This window comes from Artemia sp. Qi Xiang Cuo, chromosome 16 (assembly GCF_049724085.1).
Source record: "Artemia sp. Qi Xiang Cuo chromosome 16, ASM4972408v1, whole genome shotgun sequence".
In the NCBI taxonomy this organism is placed as follows: domain Eukaryota; kingdom Metazoa; phylum Arthropoda; class Branchiopoda; order Anostraca; family Artemiidae; genus Artemia; species Artemia sp. Qi Xiang Cuo.
Window position 1 is genome coordinate 44,849,464 of NC_142809.1, and position 22,650 is coordinate 44,872,113.

The following is a 22,650-nucleotide window of genomic DNA, read 5'->3' on the forward strand; positions in this document are numbered from 1 at the left end:
CTAACTGTTTCCTATTCCTGGACACCTTGACATTCGCCCCTAGCATGCACTTGGCCAAACAAACAACAACGAATAAATCCACCAGGCCTAAAGATCAAAGAAGCCATAATGTTTCTTAATTCCCCTTTCGTGAATCAATAATTCCCCGCCGGTTATGTAAATCAATTTCTCAGGTTAAGTTAGCCTAAAGATCAAAGAAGCCATAATTTTTCTTAATTCCCCTTTCGTGAATCAATAATTCCCCGACGATTGTGTAAATCAAGTTCTCATGTTAGGTTAGCCAAACAACAAAAAAGCCATGTTTGTTTCTTAATTCCCCTTTCGTAAATCAATACATTCTCCCCACCGATTATGTAAATCATGTTCTCGGAAATTCACTTCCCCCTCGAGTCCTAGATCAATACATTACCCCTAGCGATTACGTAAATACCCCCCCCCCAGTGTCATAAATCACTAATTCCTCGAGTGATTATGTAAATCACCCCTCATGTCATTGCACTTGGCCAAACAACAACAGATCGATAATCCTTGAATAAATTATGTAAAAAAGTTGTAGGTGGCAGCACGGTGTTCTCGTGGGACCTTTAGGGTCCTTTCTACTGGTACTATTGAGTCGCTTCACTCCTTACTTACGGTTCGTTACCACGACCTGTTTAACTTACTACGCTTTTTTTCGTTGTTTTTTGAGTAGTTAAGACTTCAACGGGGAGCCAGGAATAAGCTTAGTTTTGCAACATTAGTGAATTCTTATTACCGCAGCTTGAACTTATCTTATTTTTTTCACCAATGGAGAGATTTATGGCAGTCATTTGGAGAAACAGAACAAAGTGAATAAGGCAACCAGGCCCCTCCTCTGCCTTCTTTTTCTTATCTTTAATATCCTCAAAGTCGTCTGATCAAAATTGCGGTGTAGCCATCCTGTTCAAAATACTAAAAAGTCAAATAACTACTCTTTCCGAGATGACAAAACTTCTATAGCCCCATGTTTTCTATTTTTCCAAGCAGCCCCATGCTTTCTATGATTGTTTATTTTAATTCCTGTTCGTTTTGGATTTCATTTATTCTCTAGTAATAATTTCTGGTCATTTTTTAGTTTGAATTATTAAAGGATTTCATTTTTACTGGTCTAAGTTTATCATGGCACTGTGCTTTTCTTTGAATAGATTTTTTTTGAAAAACAAACCTTTTTAATTAATTTAAAGAAAGCGCACATAATGTATTAAATAAAAAATATTATATCAATTTTACCTACATCGGTTTTTGACACACCAAAATGGATCAAAAGCTTATTTTTTCCGATTGATAATTAACTTTCAGTGTGAGTAAATTAAAGCTAGGGGACTTTGCCGAAGACAACCAATTCAGGAAAAAAAAAAATTGATTTAAAGGTTTTCAACTTTTCAAAAATCGTATCAAGCGAATAATTAATTTTTTGGCTCATCTGCTTGAAAATTTTAGAGTATGTGTGGCAACTTTTGCCAGATCTATCAGAAATCAGAACACAAGTACTAAAATTAGTCTGAAATAGTGATTCTTCTTCGTTATTTAAATTTACACAGATCAGAGATTTTCAACACATATGTTAATACCTCAACATTCAGGAACGGTCTGATTCATCTAAAAAAATTCATACCGATTTATTCATACAAAACAAAAATAGATCGTGGCCCGATACTCCGCCAAAACAGATAATTAACCTTTTTCAAACCAAACGCTGACTAACTACCAGCCCGTAAAATACCACAAAGTGAAAACAAAAAAGGAAAAGTGATAAAAAAAACGATGAGAGTATGTACACAGGGCTAAAGGAACATTAACAGACATAAAAAAAGAAGAGATAAATCTGGCTTTAATAGTTTGTGGCAACCAATTTTTTTTTGTGTGACAATAAAACCGAGCAAGTTTGTGAATGATATTAACGGGCATTTATTTCACTACTTTAAAAAACAAACAATTACAACAAGGTTGAACATGTTAAGATTTTTTCTTGTAATTTACCCCCTGATGTTGCCTCGTTTTTCTTGAATACTGAAAGACTGAGTATGGGGGGTCCATTTGCGCGAGAGTTCACTTAAATGGGGTCCAATTACACGAGAATTCGGTTAAATGGGGTTCAGTCAAACGCAGGTTGAGTTAGACGAGGGTTCAGATAATGGGATTTAGTTGCACAGGGGTTAAGTTGCACAACGGTTCAGTTAGACGGGGTTCGGTTGCATGCAGGTTTAGTTAAACGAGGGTCCAGTTGAACGGGAGTTCAGTTGTACATGGAAGTATATACCTTCTTTTGAATTCTATAGCGCCCCTGTACCAAACAGGTTTTTCTGCTAGGTAAACAGGTCATTACACTCTTTGTCAAGAGGATTTCACGGGTAATTAAAGAATGAGATGCTTGCATCAACAGTACAAAGAATAATCTCAGATACTTAATAGATTTGACGTTTACAAGAGACATTGCTAGAAAGTATTCAATAGCTTAATTGAAAAGTAACGATAGAATGACATTGTGACTTAACCTAGCTTTACCTCGCCGATGTGATCTGTATAATACATAAGTAACGTTTGAAAAATATTGTCAATTTAAAAAGAAAGGGCTGAAAAGTGTTTTGAGGGGGAGGTGGTGCAGAGCGGGGGGACGTGCACGCGGGGTCCGGACCCGAGGCGCCCGGGGCCCAGGGGGTGGTGATGAGACCTGAGGTCAGTGACAAGGGGAGATAGGGTCACGGAGGGTATACCTTTTTTTCGGAAATCCGGCTCCATGTTTTCAAAATCACTTTTTCTTCTGAGGCTTGGAGCATTTGTGTCAACAATACAAAGAATAAGCTCAGATACTTAAGAGATTTGAAGTTTACAAGAGACATTGCTAGAAAGTATTCAATAGCTTAATTGAAAAGTAACGATAGAATGACATTGTGACTTGACCTAGCTTTACCTCGCCGATGTGATCTGTATAATACATAAGTAACGTTTGAAAAATATTGTCAATTTAAAAAGAAATGGCTGAAAAGTGTTCGGCAGGGGCGGGGGTGCATAGAGGTGGGACGGGCCCGAGGTGCCCGGTCCAGAGGCGCCCGGGACCCGGGTGGGGTCGACTCGCAAAGAGTTCATGTACAAGGAGAGAGAGGGTCCCGGGGGTTATCCATTTTTTTTGAAAATCGTGCTCACTGTTTTCAAAATCCCTTTTTCTTCTGAGTCTTGGAGCATTTGTGTCAACAATACAAAGAATAAGCTCAGATAATTAATAGATTTGACTTTTACAAGAGACATTGCTAGAGAGTATTCAATAGCTTAATTGAAAAGTAACGATAGAATGACATTGTGACTTAACCTATCTTTACCTCGCTGATGTGATCTGTATAATACATAAGTAACGTTTGAAAAATATTGTCAATTTAAAAAGAAACGGCTGAAAAGTGTGTTGAGGGGCTGGGGTGCAGCTCGGGGGGCCGTGCTCTAGGGTTCAGTTCCAGAGGCTCCCGGGCCCCGGATGGGGTCGCTGCGCCCCGGGGGCAGGTACCCGGACAGTCAGGGTAACTGGGGGTATCCCTTTTTTTCAGAAATCGGGCTCCCTGTTTTCAAAATCACTTTTTCTTCTGAGGCTTTGAGCATTTGTGTCAACAATACAAAGAATAAGCTCAGATACTTAATAGATTTGACGTTTACAAGAGACATTGCTAGAAAGTATTCAATAGCTTAATTGAAAAGTAACGATAGAATGACATTGTGACTTAACCTAGCTTTACCTCGCCGATGTGATCTGTATAATACATAAGTAACGTTTGAAAAATATTGTCAATTTAAAAAGAAATGGCTGAAAAGTTTGTTGAGGGGGAGGGTGTTCTGTGAGGTGGTTGGGGCACGAGGTGTCAGTTAAAGAGTCGCCAGGGGCCCGGGTGTTGTTGGTTAGACACGTGTTGAGTTTAAAGGGGATTCTGGTGCACGGGGTTTAACACTTTTTTTCTAAAATCGGGCTACATGTTTTCAAAATCCCTTTTTCTTCTGAGGCTTGGAGCATTTGTTTCAAAAATACAAAGAATAAGCTCAGATACTTAATATATTTGTCGTTTACAAGAGACATTGCTAGATAGTATTAAAGAGCTTTATTGAAAAGTAACGATATAATGAGATTGTGACTTGACCTAGCTTTACCTCGCCGATGTGATCTGTATAATACATAAGTAACGTTTGAAAAATATTGTCAATTTAAAAAGAACGGGCTGAAATGTGTTTTGAGAGGGTTGAGGTGCAGAGCGGGGGGCCGGTCCCGAGGTGTCATAGCCCGAGGATCCCGGTCCACGGGGTGGGGCGGGCCGCCAGGGGGTGCAGGGACACTGCAAGTCAGGGGCCCGGGGGGTATCCCTTTTTTTTCGAAAATCGGGCTCCCTGTTTTCAAAATCTCTGTTTCTTCGGAGGCTTGGAGCATTTGTTGGCTAGATATTAAACATAATGAAATTTAGCACGGAGGTTCAGTTGTACAGGGTTTCAGTTATACAGGGGTTCAGTTACATGGGGGTTCCTTGTGTTAAAAAAGTAGTTTTTGTATCTTTTAAAAGAACTTTACGGGGATTGAGAGACTCAGATGCCTAATTCCATGTGATTTTTCTTTACTTGATGGCCATTAAAAACTAAAATTTTATGTTAAATAAGTAGTTTTTATATATTTTAAAAGAGCTTTACAGGGTTGGAGAGACTCAGTTGCATTATTCAGTGTGATTTTTCTTTACTTGATTTTCATTAAAATATAAATTTTTTTGTTAAATAAGTAGTTTTTGTATATTTTAAAAGAGCTTTATGGGGATTGAGAGACTCAGTTGCCTAATTCAGTTTGATTTTTCTTTACTTGATGGTCATTAAAATCGAAATTTTTATGTTAAATAAGTAGTTTTTGTATATTTTATAAGAGATTTAAGGGGATTGAGAGACTCAGTTGCATAATTCAGAGTTATTTTTATTTAATTGAGGAAAATTAAATTATTTTATATTTTTTTTTTTATGGGTATTGTTTTTATATGAAATGAGCGTTTCTGGGAATGAGAGACTCAGTCGCCTAATTCCGTGTTATTTTTCTTTACGTGATGGTCATTAAAAAAGAAATTTTTGTGTTAAATAAGTAGTTTTTGTATCTTTTAAAAGAGCTTTAAGGGGATTGAGAGACTCAGTTGCCTAATTCCGTGTGATTTTTCATTACTTGGTAGTCATTAAAAAAGAAATTTTTGTGTTAAATAAGTAGTTTTTGTATCTTTTAAAAGAGCTTTACTGGGTTTGAGAGACTCAGTTGCCTAATTCCATGGGTTTTTTCTTTACTTGATGGTCATTAAAAACGAAATTTTTGTGTTAAATAAGTAGTTTTTTTGTATCTTTTAAAAGAGCTTTACGGGGATTGAGAGACTCAGATGCCTAATTCCGTGTGATTATTCTTTACTTGTTGGTCATTAAAAAAGAAATTTTTGTGTTATATAAGTAGTTTTTGTATCTTTTAAAAGAGCTTTACGGGGATTGAGAGACTCAAGTGCCTAATTCCGTGTGTTTTTTATGTAGTTGATATTCATTAAAAAATAATTTTTTGTGTTAAATAAGTATTTTTTGTATCTTTTAAGAGCTTTAAGGGGTTGGAGAGACTCAGGTGCCTAATTCCGTGTGATTTTTTATTTAGTTGTTGGTAATTAAAAACGAAATTTTTGTGTTAAATAAGTAGTTTTTGTATCTTTTAAAAGAGCTTTACGGGGATGGAGAGACTCAGTTGCCTAATTCCGTCTGATTTTTCGTTACTTGTTCGTCATTAAAAACGAAATTTTTGTGTTAAATAAGTAGTTTTTCTATCTTTTAAAAGAGCTTTACGGGGATTGAGAGACTCAGTTGCCTAATTCTGTGTGGTTTGTCCGGACTGAATGGTAATGGAAAACAAAAAATTTTTGGTTAATTAGCAGTTTTTTGTATCTTTTATAAGAGTTTTACGGGGTTGTAGAGCATCAGTGTCATAATTCTCTTTGATTTTTCTTTACTTGGTACTCGATAAAATCGTAAATTTTTGTGTTAAATAAGTAGTTTTTGTATATTTTAAAAGAGATTTACGGGGATTGAGAGACTCAGTTGACTAATTCCGTGTGATTTTTCTTTAATTGCTGGTCATTAAAAATGAAATTTTTGTGTTAAATAAGTAGTTTTTGTATCTTTTAAAAGAGCTTTACGGGGATTGAGAGACTCAGTTGCCGGATTCCGTGTGATTTTTCATATTTTCAGTAGAGACATTCGATATCCTAAAAGTGTTTAATTCAAACTTTTTCAAAACTTCGAAATTTTTCAACTTTATTTATTTTTTCTTTTTTTACATAACTTAAAATATCAAAATATGCTTACACTTCTAACAAGGGCGCTCTGTGATTGGTCAGAGACACAATGTAACGTTCTCACTGGTATTCTATAACTTGGTATTGACACTACCCACCCTATTTTATGTATTAAATCAGTATGTTGTATGCAGTGGAATGATAAACACACAAGTCATATCTATAAAAAAAAGTGAATATGGAGCATTTTAATACAGTGTGTTTACATAACAAGGTTATTGTATCATTCAATGCTGACAAAGAGAAGTATTTAAACTTTGAAAAAAGTACAGGTGGTAGCACTATTGGAAATGAATGCATGCATTGTCATGACAGTAAGGAATTAAATTTCTTTGGAATACCGAAAAAAATCAACTCTTATGTTGGTGGTTATGTGAGATTGAGATCTCCAGAGATGATTGCACTCAAAGAGAATGCCAACATAAAAATAATCATTGATGATAGAGGACAACTCCTTGCTACCGTTGCAGGTAACACATTACCTACTGATACATCCAATCGTCACCTTTCGGGTATTAGCATTCAACGGAAGATCAATAAAAGAAAGGCATACTCTTCTACTAATATCGTAAACCATATCTTGTCTACGTGCCGAAACTGTTACCTGTGTAAAAATAATGTGATGATTGACAGTGAAATTGCCAGAAAAATAAAAAGGGCATTGTCAGAAAATATCACGATGGAATATAAAGATGAATCGATGAAAAACAAAGCACCAGCAAACGTTACTGCCATTGCTCAAACAGTCATTGAACCAAATAATACCAAAGACGAAAAGCATATTGAGCCTATTGATGAGACACCAGTAAAAAGTGTCTATGACTCAAAATGGAATAATGATTATTCTACTGATTACGAACTAAGAGAAGACAATAGCTATAATATCAAGAGAGAACATGGTGAACTATTTTATGGAGCAGATTCAAAATGTCCAAAGTTAATCATTGATATTAATAATGTATCATAATATATTTTTGTATTAATATTCTACATAGCAATATTTCATTAAAAATATATTATGCATTACATTGTTATGTGTTCATTATTTTTAGAGTAAGCTAGCATATCAAACGTTTAGAATGTCTAATAAAAGGTCGGAGATGTAAGAAAAGGAATTTGTATACATCTATTGTCAGACACATGGGAACAAATTCTTTCTTGAATTCGCCTCCTGGATAAATAAAAAGACATTTCATTCAAGAAATTATGACGAAACTCTAAGTAAGCAACAAACTCTTTCTTGAAGTTACCTCATGGATACACAATGCAGAAATTTCATTTAAGAAATTATCAAAAATTGTAAGTAAGTAGCAAATTCTTTCAAAAATATGTTAATACGTTTAAGCAATAAATATCTTTAAGCTTAACCTGTCTTTATTCTTTAGAATAGTTTTATTCATTTCATTAAATTATGAAGAAATTGTAAGTAAGTAACAATAGCTTTCTTGAATTCGCTTCCTGGACACAATACAGATATTTAATTCAAGAAATCATAATAAAATCACAAGTAATTAATAAAGTCTTTATTGTTTTAACCTATTGGATACACAATACTGAAATTTCATTCAATAAATTATGATTGAATTGTAAATAGGTAACACACTCATGTTACCTCATGGACACACAATGCAGAAATTTCATTTAAGGAATTATCAAAATTTTAAGTAAGTAGCAAATTCTCTTGGATACACAATATGGAAATTTCATTCAAGAAATTATGAAAATATTTGTAAGTAAGTAACAAACTCTTTATTGATTTCACCTCCAGGATATACAGTACAGATACTTCATTCAAGAAATTATGAAAAAATCGCAAGTAAGTAACTTTTTTTCTCTTTATCACAAACAATTTTCACTTAGCTAAATGATGTAGAAATTTAATTCAAGAAATTATTGAAAAAATTCTCAGTAAGTAACAATTTCTTCTTGAAGTCAACTCTTGGATACGCAATACGGAAATTTCATTCAAGAAATTATGAAAAATTTTTAACTAAGTACCAAATTTTCTTGAATTTACCTGTTGGACAAACAAAAAAGACATTTCGTTCAAGAAACTATGACAAAATTCTAAGTAAGTAACAAACTCTTTATTGTTTTCACAAGTTAGATATACGACGTAGAAATTAAATTCAAGAAATTATGAAAAAATTCTCAGTCTAAGTAGCAAATTCTTCTTGAATTCAACTTTTTTATAAACAAAAAAAAAACATTTCGTAAAATAAATTATGAGAATAGTCTAAGTAAGTCAAAATCTTTATTGTTTTCACGCGTAAGATGTACTAAGTAGAAATTAAATAAATGCAAGAGTTACAATATACAATTCTCATTAGAACATTCCGTCTGTACTTAAAAAGATGGATGAAAAAAAAAGACAAAAAGACATTTCGTTCAAGAAATTATGACAGAATTCTTAGTAAGTAACAAACTTTATTGTTTTCACGAGTTAGATATACGATGTAGAAATTAAATTCATGAAATTATGAAAAATTCTCAGTAAGTAACCATTTCTTTCTTGAAGTCAACTCTGAATACACAATACGGAAATTTCATTCAAGAAATTATGAAAATATTTGTATGTAAGTAACAAACTCTTATTAGTTTCACTCTTGGATATACAGTACAGATACTTCATTCAAGAAATTATGAAAAATCGCAAGTAAGTAGCTTTTTTTCTCTTTATCACAAACAATTTTCACTTAGCTACGCGATATAGAAATTTAATTCAAGAAATTATGAAAAATTCTCAGTAAGTAACAATTTCTTTCTTGAAGTCAACTCATGGATACACACAATCAGGAAATTTCATTCAAGAAATTATAAAAAATATTTGTAAGTAAGTAAGTAACAAGCTCTTTATTGATTTCACCTCTTGAATATACAGTACAGATACTTCATTCAAGAAACATGATTAAACACGTTTTGAAACTGCATGCTATTTGTATGCCTTTCTTGGCACCTTTCCAAACGAGCGGGGATTCCTCACTGGTTCCTACACATTGCAAAAAGTGAGCAGTACCAAAACTCCACTTTTTCAACCTGACTTGTTTTTTAGTTAAAAATCCGTATATATATTAAAATTAGGAATTTCGTTATTTAATTTTTTTTTAGGTTCTTTTAGACGAGGTTACTTGCGCGCACGTACCCTCGTCTAAATGAACCTTAAAAAAAAAAGAAATAAAGCTATTTTAACTGTGCCTATCTCTCCTGATTGGACCCTAAAAAACCAGTATGGGTGAAAACGTAGAGGTTTCGTAATGCTCCCTTTTTTCCAATGTGTAGGAACCAGTGGGGAATCCCCGCTCGTTTGGAAAGGTGCCAAGGAAAGGCATACAAATAGTATGCAGTTTCAAAACTTTTTTAATCATGTTTCTTGAATGAAGTATCTGTACTGTATATTCAAGAGGTGAAATCAATAAAGAGCTTGTTACTTACTTACAAATATTTTTAATAATTTCTTGAATGAAATTTCCTGATTGTGTGTATCCATGACTTGACTTCAAGAAAGAAATTGTTACTTACTGAGAATTTTTTCATAATTTCTTTAATTAAATTTCTATATCGAGTAGCTAAGTTAAAATTGTTTTTGATAAAGAGAAAAAAAATCTACTTACTTGCGATTTTTTCATAATTTCTTGAATGAAGTATCTGTACTGTATCTCCAAGAGGTGAAAATAATAAAGAGTTTGTTACTTACATACAAATATTTTCATAATTTCTTGAATGAAATTTCCGTATTGTGTATTCAAGAGTTGACTTCAAGAAAGAAATGGTTACTTACTGAGAATTTTTTCATAATTTCCATAATTTAATTTCTACATTGTATATCTAACTCGTGAAAACAATAAAGTTTATTACTTATTTAGAATTTTTTCATAATTTCTTGAACGAAATGTATTTTTTGTTTTTTTTTTGTTTATCCAAAAGGTTAATTAAAGAATGAATATTATAATTATAATTATAATTTTTAATAAATTCTTTAAATTAAATTCTACGTATTATATCTAACTAGTGAAAAAAAAAAATTTTGTTAATTAATTATAATTTTCTCATAATTTCTTGAACAAAATGTTTTTTTTTGTTTATCCAACAGGTGAATTCAAGAAAGAATTTGCTACTTAGACTGAGAATTTTTTCAGAATTTCTTGAATTTAATTTCTACGTCGTATATCTAACTTGTGAAAACAATAAAGAGTTTGTTACTTACTTAGAATTTTGTCATAATTTCTTGAACGAAATGTCTTTTTTGTTTGTCCAACAGGTAAATTCAAGAAAGAATTTGGTACTTATTTAAAAATTTTTTAATAATTTCTTGAATGAAATTTCCGTATTGAGTATCCAAGAGTTGAATTCAAGAAAGAAATTGTTACTTACTGAGAATTTTTCAATAATTTCTTGAATTAAATTTCTACATCATTTAGCTAAGTGAAAATTGTTTGTGATAAAGAGAAAAAAAAATTTACTTACTTGCGATTTTTTAATTATTTCTTGTATGAAGTATCTGTAATGTATTTCATAGGTGTGAAATCAATAAAGAATTTGTTGCTTACTTACAAATATTTTCATAATTTCTTGAATGAAATTTCCATGTTTTGTATCCAAGAGAATTTTCTACTTACTTAAAATTTTTGATAATTCATTAAATGAAATTTCTGCAGTTTGTGTCCATGAGGTAACATTAGTGTGTTACCTATTTACAATTCAATCATAATTTCTTGAATGAAATTTCAGTATTGTGTATCCAATAGGTGAAAATAATAAAGACTTTATTACTTACTTGCGATTTTATTATGATTTCTTGAATTAAATATCTGTATTGTGTCCAGGAAGCGAATTCAAGAAAGCTATTGCTACTTACTTACAATTTCTTCATAATTTAATGAAATGAATAAAACTATTCTAAAGAATAGAGACGGGTTAAGCTTAAAGATATTTATTGCTTAAACGTATTAACATATTTTTGAAAGAATTTGTTACTTACTTACAATTTTCGATAATTCCTTAAACGAAATTTCTGCATTGTGTATCCATGAGGTAGCTTCAAGAAAGAGTTTGTTGCTTACTTAGAGTTTCGTCATAAATTTCTTGAATGAAATATCTTTTTTTTATTTATCCATGGGGCGAATTCAAGAAAGAATTTGTTCCCATGTGTCTGACAATAGATATATACAAATTCCTTTTCTTACATCTCCGACGTTTTATTAGACATTTTAAACGTTTGATATGCTAGCTTACTCTAAAAATAATGAACACATAACAATGTAATGCATAATATATTTTTAATGAAATAATGCTATGTAGAATATTAATACAAAAATATATTATGATACATTATTAATATCAATGATTAACTTTGGTCATTTTGAATCTGCTCCGTAAAATAGTTCACCCTGTTCTCTCTTGATATTATAGATATTGTCTTCTCTTAGTTCGTAATCAGTAGAATAATCATTATTCCATTTTGAGTCATAGACAATTTTTACTGGTGTCTCATCAACAGGCTCAATATGCTTTTCGTCTTTGGTATTATTTGGTTCAATGACTGTTTGAGCAATGGCAGTAACGTTTGCTGGTGCTTTGTTTTTCATCGATTCATCTTTATATTCCATCGTGATATTTTCTGACAATGCCCTTTTTTTTTCTGGCAATTTCACTGTCAATTATTACATTATTTTTACACAGGTAACAGTTTCGGCACGTAGACAAGATATGGCTTACGATATTAGTAGAAGAGTATGCCTTTCTTTTATTGATCTTCCGTTGAATGCTAATACCCGAAAGGTGACGATTGGATGTATCAGTAGGTAATGTGTTACCTGCAACAGTATCAAGGAGTTGTCATCTATCATCAATGATTATTTTTATGTTTGCATTCTCTTTGAGTGCAATCATCTCTGGAGATCTCAATCTCGCATAACCACCAACATAAGAGTTGAATTTTTCGGTATTCCAAAGAAATTTAATTCCTCATTGTCATGAAAATGCATGCATACATTTCCAATAGTGCTACCACCTGTACTTGTTTCAAAGTTTAAATACTTCTCTTTGTCAGCATTCAATGCTACAATAACCTTGTTATGTAAACACACTTTATTAAAATGCTCCATCTTCACTTTTTTTTATAGATATGACTTATGTGTTTATCATTCCACTGCGTAAGAAATACTGATTTAATACATGCAATAGATTAGGTAGTGTCAATAACCGATCATAGAATACCAGTGGGAAAGTCACATCGTGTCTCTGACCAACCACAGAGCGCAATTGTTAGAACTGTAAGCATATTTTGACATTTTAAGTTATGTACAAAATAAAAAAATAAATAAAGTTGAAAAATTTCGAAGTTTTAAAAAAGTTTGAATTAAACACTTTTAGGATATCGAATGTCTTTACTGAAAAGAAGAAAAATCACACGGAATCCGGCAACTGAGTCTCTCAATCCCAGTAAATCTCTTTTAAAATATAGAAAACCTACTTATTTAAAACAAAACTTTAATTTTTAATGAACACGAAGTAAAGAAAAATCACACGGAATTAGACAACTGAGTCTCTCAATCCCCGTAAAGCTCTTTTAAAAGATAGAAAAACTACTTATTTAACACAAAAAATTTCTTTTTTAATGACCACCAAGTAAAGAAAAATCACACGGAATTAGGCAACTGAGTCTCTCAATCCCCGTAAAGATCTTTTAAAAGATACAAACACTACTTATTTATCACAAAAATTTCGTTTTTAATGACCACCAAGTAAAGAAAAATCACACGGAATTAGGCAACTGAGTCTCTCAATCCCCGTAAAGCTCTTTTAAAAGATACAAAAACTACTTATTTAACACAAAAATTTCGTTTTTAATGACCATCACGTAAAGAAAAATCACACGGAATTAGGCACCTGAGTCTCTCAATCACCGTAAAGCTCTTTTAAAAGATAGAAAAACTAATTATATAACAAAAAAATTTTGTTTTTTTTTAAAAAAAACTAAATAAAAAATCACACGGAATTAGGCAGCTGAGTCTTTCCATCCCCGTAAAGCTCTTTTAAAAGATAAAAAAAATACTTATTTAACACAATAATTTTTTTTTTAATGACTAACAAGTAAATAAAAATCACACGGAATTAGGCAGTTGAGTCTCTCAATCCCCGTAAAGCTCTTTTAAAAGATACAAAAACTATTTATTTAACACAAAAATTTCGTTTTTAATGACCATCAAGTAAGGAAAAATCACACGGAATTAGGCAACTGAGTCTCTCAATCCCCGTAAAGCTCTTTTAAAAGATAGAAAAAATACTTATTTAACACAAAAATTTTCTTTTTTTATTACCACCAAGTTAAGAAAAATCACACGGAATTAGGCAACTGAGTCTCTCAATCCCCGTAAAGCTCTTTTAAAAGATACAAAAACTACTTATTTAACACAAAAATTTCGTTTTTAATGACCACCAAGTATGTAATAAAAAGTGTTATGTAATAAAAAGAAAAAAATAAATAAAGTTGAAAAATTTCGAAGTTTTAAAAAAGTTTGAATTAAACACTTTTAGGATATCGAATGTCTTTACTGAAAAGAAGAAAAATAACACGGAATCAGGCAACTGAGTCTCTCAATCCCCGTAAAGCTCTTTTAAAAGATACAAAAACTACTTATTTAACACAAAAATTTCGTTTTTAATGACCACCAAGTAAAGAAAAATCACACGGAATTAGGCAACTGAGTCTCTCAATCCCCGTAAAGAACTACTTAATTAACACAAAAAATTTCGTTTTTAATGACCAATCAAGTAAGGAAAAATCACACGGAATTAGGCAACTGAGGCTCTCAATCCCCGTAAAGCTCTTTTAAAAGATACAAAAACTACTTATTTAACACACAAATTTCTTTTTTAATTACCAGCAAGTAAAGAAAAATCACACGGAATTAGGCAACTGAGTCTCTCAATCCCCGTAAAGCTCTTTTAAAAGATAGAAAAACTACTTATTTAACACAAAAATTTCGTTTTTAATGACCACCAAGTAAAGAAAAATCACACGGAATTAGTCAACTGAGTCTCTCAATCCCCGTAAAGCTCTTTTAAAAGATAAAAAAAATACTTATTTAACACAAAAATTTTTTTTTTAGTTACTACAAAGTAAATAAAAAATAAAACGTAATTCGGCAACTGAGTCTTTCCATCCCCGTAAAGATCTTTTAAAAGATACAAAAGATACTTATTTAACACAAAAATTTCTTTTTTAATGACCACCAAGTAAAGAAAAATCACACGGAATTAGGCATTTGAGTCTCTCAATCCCCGTAAAGCTCTTTTAAAAGATACAAAAACTACTTATTTAACACAAAAATTTCTTTTTTAATGACCATCAAGTAAGGAAAAATCACACGGAATTAGGCAACTGAGTCTCTCAATCCCCGTAAAGCTATTTTAAAAGATACAAAAACTACTTATATAACACAAAAATTTATTTTTTAATGACCATCATGTAAAGAAAAAACACAAGGAATTAGGAAACTGAGTCTCTCAATCCCTGTAAAGATCTTTTAAAAGATACAAAAACTACTTATTTAACACAAAAATTTCGTTTTTAATGACCACTAAGTAAAGAAAAATCACACGGAATTAGGCAACTGAGTCTCTCAATCCCCGTAAAGCTCTTTTAAAAGATACAAAAATTACTTATTTACCACAAAAATTTCGTTTTTAATTACCATCAAGTAAAGAAAAATCACAAGGAATTAGGCCACTGAGTCTCTCAATCCCCGTACAGATCTTTTAAAAGATAAAAAAAATACTTATTTACCACACAAATTTATATTTTAATTACCAAAAATTAAAGAAAAATCTCACGGAATTATGCAACTGACTCTCTCAAGCCCCGTAAAGCTCTTTTAAAATATACAAAAACTAATTATTTAACAAAAAAATATAGTTTTTAATGACAATCAAGTAAATACAAATCACACGGAATTAGGCAACTGAGTCTCTCAATCCCCGTAAAGATCTTTTAAAATATACAAAAACTACATATTTAACAAAAAAATTTCGTGTTTAATTAAAATCAAGTTAAGAAAAATCACACTGAATTAGGCCACTGAGTCTCTCAATCCCCTTAAAGCTCGTTTAAAAGATATAAAAACTACTTATTTAACACAAAAATTTCGTTTTTAATGGCCATCAAGTAAAGAAAAATCACACGGAATTAGGCATCTGAGTCTCTCAATCCCCGTAAAGTTCTTTTAAAAGATACAAAAACTACTTTTTTAACGCAAAGAACCCCCATGTAACTGAACCCCTGTATAACTGAAACCCTGTACAACTGAACCTCCGTACTAAATTTCATTACGTTTAATATCTATCCACCAAATGCTCCAAGCCTCCGAAGAAAAAGGGATTTTGAAAACAGGGAACCCAATTTTCGAAAAAAAAGGGATACCCCCCGTGCCCCTGAATTGCAGTGTAACTGACCCCCGGGTAACACCGACACCTCCCGGGCCCCGGTATCCCCTGTCTCTGACCCCTCGGGCACGGCACCCCTCTATGAAACTCATCCCCCGCCAAACACTTTTCAGCCATTTCTTTTTAAATTGACAATATTTTTTAAACGTTACTTATGTATTATACAGATCACATCGGCGAGGTAAAGCTAGGTCAAGTCACAATGTCATTCTATCGTTACTTTTCAATTAAGCTATTGAATACTCTCTAGCAATGTCTCTTGTAAACGTCAAATCTATTAAGTATCTGAGCTTATTCTTTGTATTGTTGACACAAATGCTCCAAGCCTCAGAAGAAAAAGGGATTTTGAAAACAGGGAGCCCGATTTTCGAAAAAAAGGGGTACCCCCCGTGCAACTGAACCCCCTTGTAACTGAACCCGTGTATACCCAAAACCCCCCATGCACCTGTGTCCCCTTTAACGGAACCCTCGTGCAACTCACCCCTCCATGCAACCCATCCCACTCAAAACACTTCAGCCATTTCTTTTTAAACTGACAATATTTTTCAAAAGCTACTTATGTATTATACAGATGACATCGGCGAGGTAAAGCTAGGTCAAGTCACAATGTCATTCTATCGTTACTTTTCAATTAAGCTATTGAATACTTTCTAGCAATGTCTCTTGTAAGCGTCAAATCTATTAAGTATCTGAGCTTATTCTTTGTATTGTTGACACAAATGCTCCAAGCCTCAGAAGAAAAAGGGATTTTGAAAACAGGGAGCCCGATTTTCGAAAAAAAGGGATAACCCCCGTGCAACTGAATCCCCTTGTAACTGAAACCTTGTATAAACGAAACCCCTCGTGCAACTGTATCCCCTTTAACTGAACCCTCGTGCAAGTCACACCTCTATGCAACCCATCACGTTCAAAACCCTTTTCATCCGTTTCTTTTTAAATTGAAAATATTTTTAAAACGTTACTTTTGTATTATAAAGATCACATAGGCAAGGTAAAGCTATGTTAAGTCACAATGTCATTCTATATTTACATTTCAATTAAGCTATTGAATACTTTCTAGCAATGTCTCTTGTAAACGTCAAATCTATTAAGTATCTGAGCTTATTCTTTGTATTGTTGACACAAATGCTCCAAGCCTCGGAAGAAAAAGGGATTTTGAAAACAGGGAGCCCGATTTTCGAAAAAAAGGGATACCCCCCGTGCAACTGAATCCCCTTGTAACTGAACCCATGTATAACCGAAACCCCCCGTGCAACTGTATCCCCTTTAACTGAACCCTCGTGCAAGTCACCCCTCTATGCAACCCATCCCCCTCAAAACACTTTTCAGCCATTTCGTTTTAAATTGACAATATTTTTCAAACGTTACTTATGTATTATACAGATCACATCGGCGAGGTAAAGCTAGGTCAAGTCACAATGTCATTCTATCGTTACTTTTCAATTAAGCTATTGAATACTTTCTAGCAATGTCTCTTGTAAACGTCAAATCTATTAAGTATCTGAGCTTATTCTTTGTATTTTTGACACAAATGCTCCAAGCCTCATAAGAAAAAGGGATTTTGAAAACAGGGAGCCCGATTTTCGAAAAAAAGGGATACCCCCCGTGCAACTGAATCCCCTTGTAACTGAACCCGTGTATAACCGAAACCCCCCGTGCAACTGTATCCCCTTTAACTGAACCCTCGTGCAAGTCACCCCTCTATGGAACCCATCCCCCTCAAAACACTTTTCAGCCATTTCTTTTTAAATTGACAATATTTTTCAAAACATTACTTATGTATTATACAGATCACATCGGCGAGGTAAAGCTAGGTCAAGTCACAATGTCATTCTATCGTTACTTTTCAATTAAGCTATTGAATACTTTCTAGCAATGTCTCTTGTAAACGTCAAATCTATTAAGTATCTGAGCTTATTCTTTGTATTGTTGATGCAAGCATCTCATTCTTTAATTACCCGTGAAATCCTCTTGACAAAGGTGTAATGACCTGTTTACCTAACAGAAAAACCTGTTTGGTACGGGGGCGTTGTAGAATTCAAAAGAAGGTATATACTCATGGGTTCAATTGCACAGGTGTTGAGTTACAGACGTCAAGTTGCTTGAGGTTCAGTTACACGAGGGTTCAGTTGCGCACACGCATTGTTAATTTATCAATATAATGTTTCAACCCGCGCTGACTTTTATGCTACATTTTATTTTACGTCACATATGTTTTATGTTTATATTTTATGTTTGTATTTTTACATTTATGTTTACGTCTAGTGTTTTATGTTATGTTACCTTAACGTTTTGTTACGATTCAAGCAGCTTTTCATTTTGATGGCCAAAATTTACTTTGCCATTTCAACATTCCTATGATCAAAACGAAAATTGTCTTGTCAGTATGCTAATTTTATCCTTGATCCTAATTTTAACCTTTAATGATTACAATTAATCTTATAGTAACGCTTAGCTTTTTGATAAGTATGCTTTCTCTTTTTTTGCAACTAAAAGAGTTTACTTTCGGTACGCTAGATTTTATTTTTGACTATCCTTTAATGATTTCAATATTCTTATAGTAAACGCTTAGCTTGCGAAAAAGTTTGCTTTTTCTTTTTTTTGCAGTTACAGCCCTTTTCTCATTATTATGTTAGGTTTTTCCTTCTGACTGTCCTTTAATGATTACAATTAATCTGATAGTAAACGCTTAGCTTGCGATTAAGTATGCTTTCTCTCTTTATGCAACTCCAGGAGTTTTCTTGTCTGTGTGTTAGGTTTTGTTTTTGACTATCTTTAATGATTTCGATCATTCTTATAGTAAATGCTTAGCTTGTGAATAATCATGTTTTTTTTTTTTTTGCAACTGCAGGAGTTTTATCGTCAGTATGTTAATTTTTTTTTTTACTGTCATGTAATAATTACAATTAATTGTAGAGTAAATGATTTGCTTGTGAATAAGCATGGTTTCTCTTTTTTCCAACTGAAGGAATTTTCTTGTCAGTATGTTAAGTTTTTTTGTTTTTTTTTTATTGTAATGTAATAATCAAAATTAATCGTACAGTAAACATTTGACTTGTGAATAAGTATTCTTTCTTTTTTTTGCAATCACAGTAGTTTTCTTGTCTGTATGTTAGGTTTTGCTTTTGATTATCTTTAATGATTTTAATTATTTTTATAGTAAATGCTTAGCTTGTGAATAAGCAAGCTTTCTCTTTTTTTTCCAACTGTACGAGTATTCTCGTCAGTATGTTATGTTTCTATTTTTGACTGCCATTTAATGGTTACAATTAATCGTATAGTAAATGCTTAGCTTGTGAATAAGCATGGTTTCTCTTTTTTTCCAACTGTACGAGTATTCTCGTCAGTATGTTATTATTTTTATTTTTGACTGTCATTTAATGGTTACAATTAATCTTATAAAAAATGTTTAGCTTGTGAATAAGCATGCTTTTTCTTTCTTTGAAACCACAGGAGTTTTCTTGTCAGTAAGTTAGGTTTTGTTTTTGACTATCTTTAATGATGTCAATCATTCTTATAGTAAATACTCTGCTTGTGAATAAGCTTGCTTTCTCTTTTTTTCAAACTGCAGGAATTTTCTTGTCAGTATGTTACGGTTTTATTTTTGACTCTCATTTAATGATTACAGTTAATCGTATAGTAAATGCTTAGCTTGTGAATAAGCATGCTTTCTGTTTTTTTTTTTCCAACTGTGCCAGTATTCTCGTCAGTATGTTATGTTTTTATTTTTGATTCTCATTCAATGATTACAATTAATCGTATAGTAAATGCTTAGCTTGTGAATAAGCATGCTTTCTCTTTTTATTCCAACTGTGCGAGTATTCTCGTCAGTATGTTATGTTTTTATTTTTTACTCTCATTTAATGATTACAATTAATCATATAGTAAATGCTTAGCTTGTGAAAAAGCATGCTTTCTCTTTTTATTCCAACTGTGCCAGTGATCTCGTCAGTATGTTATGTTTTTATTTTTGACTCTCATTTAATGATTACAATTAATCGTATAGTAAATGCTTAGCTTATGAATAAGCATGCTTTTTCTTTTTTTCCAACTGTACGAGTACTTTCGTCAGTATGGTATGTTTTTATTTTTGACTGTCATTTAATGATTACAATTAATCGTATAGTAAATGCTTAGCGTGTGAATAAGCATGCTTGCTCTTTTTATTCCAACTGTGCGAGCATTCTTGTCAGTAGGTTATGTTTTTATTTTTGACTCTCATTTAATGATTACAATTCATCGTATAGTAAATGCTTAGCTTGTGAATAAGCATGCTTTCTCTTTTTATTTCAACTGTGCCAGTATTCACGTCAGTATGTTATGTTTTATTTTTGACTTTCATTTAATGATTACAATTAATCGTATAGTAAATGCTTAGCTTGTGAATAAGCATGCTTTTTCTTTGTATTCCAACTGTGCCAGTATTCTCGTCAGTATGTTATGTTTTTATTTTTTACTCTCATTTAATGACTACAATTAATCGTATAGTAAATTCTTAGCTTGTGAATAAGCACGCTTTCTCTTTTTTTCAAACTGCAGGAGTTTTCTTGTCAGTATGTTACGGTTTTATTTTTGACTCTCATTTAATGATTAAAGTTAATCGTATAGTAAATGCTTATCTTGTGAATAAGCATTCTTTCTATTTTTATTCCAACTGTGCGAGTATTCTCGTCAGTATGTTATGTTTTTATTTTTTACTCTCATTTAATGATTACAATTAATCATATAGTAAATGCTTAGCTTGTGAAAAAGCAAGCTTTCTCTTTTTATTCCAACTGTGCCAGTGATCTCGTCAGTATGTTATGTTTTTATTTTTGACTCTCATTTAATGATTACAATTAATCGTATAGTAAATGCTTAGCTTATGAATAAGCATGCTTTCTCTTTTTTCCAACTGTACGAGTACTCTCGTCAGTATGTTATGTTTTTATTTTTGACTGTCATTTAATGATTACAACTAATCGTATAGTAAATGCTTAGCTTGTGAATAAGCATGCTTGCTCTTTTTATTCCAACTGTGCCAGCATTCTTGTCAGTAGGTTATGTTTTTATTTTTGAATCTCATTTAGTTATTACAATTAATCGTATAGTAAAGGCTTAGCTTGTGATTAAGCATGCTTTCTCTTTTTATTCCAACTGTGCCAGTATTCACGTCAGTATGTTACGGTTTTATTTTTGACTTTCATTTAATGATTACAATTAATCGTATAGTAAATGCTTAGCTTGTAAATAAGCATGCTTTTTCTTTGTATTCCAACTGTGCCAGTATTCTCGTCAGTATGTTATGTTTTTATTTTTTACTCTTATTTAATGACTACAATTAATCGTATAGTAAATGCTTAGCTTGTGAATAAGCATGCTTTCTCTTTTTATTTCAACTGTGCCAGTATTCACGTCAGTATGTTATGTTTTTATTTTTGACTTTCATTTAATGATTACAATTAATCGTATAGTAAATGCATAGCTTAAGAATAAGCATGCTTTTTCTTTGTATTCCAACTGTGCCAGTATTCTCGTCAGTATGTTATGTTTTTATTTTTTACTCTCATTTAATGACTATAATTAATCGTATAGTAAATTCTTAGCTTGTGAATAAGCACGCTTTCTCTTTTTTTCAAACTGCAGGAGTTTTCTTGTCAGTATGTTACGGTTTTATTTTTGACTCTCATTTAATGATTAAATTTAATCGTATAGTAAATGCTTAGCTTGTGAATAAGCATGCTTTCTCTTTTTATTCCAACTGTGCGAGTATTCTCGTCAGTATGTTATGTTTTTATTTTTTACTCTCATTTAATGATTACAATTAATCATATAGTAAATGCTTAGCTTGTGAAAAAGCAAGCTTTCTCTTTTTATTCCAACTGTGCCAGTGATCTCGTCAGTATGTTATGTTTTTATTTTTGACTCTCATTTAATGATTACAATTAATCGTATAGTAAATGCTTAGCTTATGAATAAGCATGCTTTCTCTTTTTTCCAACTGTACGAGTACTCTCGTCAGTATGTTTTGTTTTTATTTTTTACTCTTATTTAATGACTACAATTAATCGTATAGTAAATGCTTAGCTTGTGAATAAGCATGCTTTCTCTTTTTATTCCAACTGTGCCAGTATTCACGTCAGTATGTTATGTTTTTATTTTTGACTTTCATTTAATGATTACAATTAATCGTATAGTAAATGCTTAGCTTGTAAATAAGCATGCTTTTTCTTTGTATTCCAACTGTGCCAGTATTCTCGTCAGTATGTTATGTTTTTATTTTTTACTCTTATTTAATGACTACAATTAATCGTATAGTAAATGCTTAGCTTGTGAATAAGCATGCTTGCTCTTTGTATTCCAACTGTGCCAGTATTCTCGTCAGTATGTTATGTTTTTATTTTTTACTCTTATTTAATGACTACAATTAATCGTATAGTAAATGCTTAGCTTGTGAATAAGCATGCTTTCTCTTTTTATTTCAACTGTGCCAGTATTCACGTCAGTATGTTATGTTTTTATTTTTGACTTTCATTTAATGATTACAATTAATCGTATAGTAAATGCTTAGCTTGTAAATAAGCATGCTTTTTCTTTGTATTCCAACTGTGCCAGTATTCTCGTCAGTATGTTATGTTTTTATTTTTTACTCTTATTTAATGACTACAATTAATCGTATAGTAAATGCTTAGCTTGTGAATAAGCATGCTCTCTCTTTTTTTCAAACTGCAGGAGTTTTCTTGTCAGTATGTTACGTTTTTATTTTTGACTCTCATTTAATGATTACAATTAATCGCATAGTAAATGCTTAGCTTGTGAATAAGCATGCTTTCTCATTTTATTCCAGCTGTGCCAGTATTCTCGTCAGTATGTTATGTTTTTA